Source organism: Geospiza fortis, unplaced genomic scaffold, assembly GCF_000277835.1.
Source record: "Geospiza fortis unplaced genomic scaffold, GeoFor_1.0 scaffold130, whole genome shotgun sequence".
In the NCBI taxonomy this organism is placed as follows: Eukaryota; Metazoa; Chordata; class Aves; order Passeriformes; family Thraupidae; genus Geospiza; species Geospiza fortis.
Genome location: NW_005054300.1, coordinates 13,251,470 through 13,252,946, shown reverse-complemented (window position 1 = coordinate 13,252,946; position 1,477 = coordinate 13,251,470). Strand labels below are relative to the sequence as shown.

The 1,477-nt window shown below is 56.7% G+C and overlaps 1 protein-coding gene across 2 annotated transcripts in view; it reads right to left on the bottom strand.

The window, feature by feature from the left end:
• KAT6B (lysine acetyltransferase 6B) overlaps positions 1-881 on the bottom strand; it is a 102,813-nt gene extending 101,932 nt beyond the window's left edge. The window contains exon 1 of one of the 2 annotated variants that reach the window (XM_031062036.1): positions 722-881. The gene's annotated coding sequence lies outside the window, so the exon portion shown is untranslated. The remainder of the gene's footprint in view (positions 1-721) is intronic. The other variant, XM_031062049.1, reaches the window with a different exon arrangement.
• Between the last annotated feature and the right edge of the window lie 596 nt (positions 882-1,477).

The window sequence follows — 1,477 nt, the reverse complement described above, 5'->3', positions numbered from 1 at the left end:
GCACACACACACCCCACACAGCCCAGGGAGGAGGGAGTGGGAACGGAGACGACGACAATGACTGCCGGCTCTGCAGCCACATGCAGGTCCCTGCAAGTTTCGCCATGCGAAGCACAGGGACTTCTCTGTCACCCCGTCTGCGAGGGAACAATTGCCGCCTCAGAAAGACAGGGTGGGAACATGCAACACAAAAACCTCAGCCATCCCCTCCTTCCCTACAGCCCAGGGAGGAGGGAGTGGGAACGGAGACGACGACAATGACTGCCGGCTCTGCAGCCACATGCAGGTCCCTGCAAGTTTCGCCATGCGAAGCACAGGGACTTCTCTGTCACCCCGTCTGCGAGGGAACAATTGCCGCCTCAGAAAGACAGGGTGGGAACATGCAACACAAAAACCTCAGCCATCCCCTGCTTCCCTCCGCCACTCCATTCCCCCTCTCCCCACCCCATCCAGCCCAGCCATCACCCCCTGCTGCTGCTCCCCCTCCCCTGCAAAACGCAGAGCATTGCAATGCATTTACCCAGCGCAAGTGTCTGCAAACACGTGCATCAGCCTCCGATGCTAAAGGAAAAAAAGTACCCAGCCTAGTGACAAGCCCCCTGCGCTGGGAGAGGGGAGGGAAAGGGGGTTATTATGGCAAATTGCAGCCTGTCACCCAATGCAAAACAAACCCCATCGCATGCTCCCTATTATCCCCCGCATAAACTCCTGGGAATCTAACCTCCGATGCAGGTTCCCCCCTTTGCTTGCAATGACCTCCTTTCTCTGCCCGTGTGTGTTTCTGCAGCAGCGGTTCCTGCGGAATGTGCTGCCCCTGAAACGCGATCGCGGCTCCTCTCTCTCTCTCGCTCGCTCGCTCGCTCCGCTCTGTCTCTCGCTCGCCCGCTCGCTCTCTCTCCTGGCTGCAAGCAGAGCCAGGAACACAACAACAACACAGCCTCCCCCCACCCCCTTCCCCAAACACATACACGCTGAAGAGACCCAGCCAGGAGAGCCAGACGAGCCGGGGAGGGGGTGGAGGGAATCCCCAGCCAGCGGATTGATTGCACCAGTTACCTTCCCTAAGCCCCTCCGCGAGAGGGGAAAAAGGAAGATGAATACAGAGAGAATACCTTGTCTCCCCTCCTCCTCCTCCGCGGGGCTCCTCTTCTCACTCCAAAATACTAAAAGGTGGACGGGCAGATCAGACACACTCGTTCGGTTCTCGGCGGGGGAGGGGAGCCACGCGAGCAATTATCATTAATTTAGAAATTAAAACAGAAACCCACCCCAGACCTCCAGCCTCCCCGGTGCGGGCGGACGCAGATTGCGAGGACTGGTGCTAAGACACAGGACCTGATAACAGCTAATTGAAAGGTTAATCTACATAGGCTGTGACAGAAGAGGTCCCTCCCCACTTTTTTATCTGCTGTTGGCAAGTGGGAAATTGAGCTCCCCCCACCTTTTCTCCTTCAAAAAAAAAAAAAAAGAAAAGAAA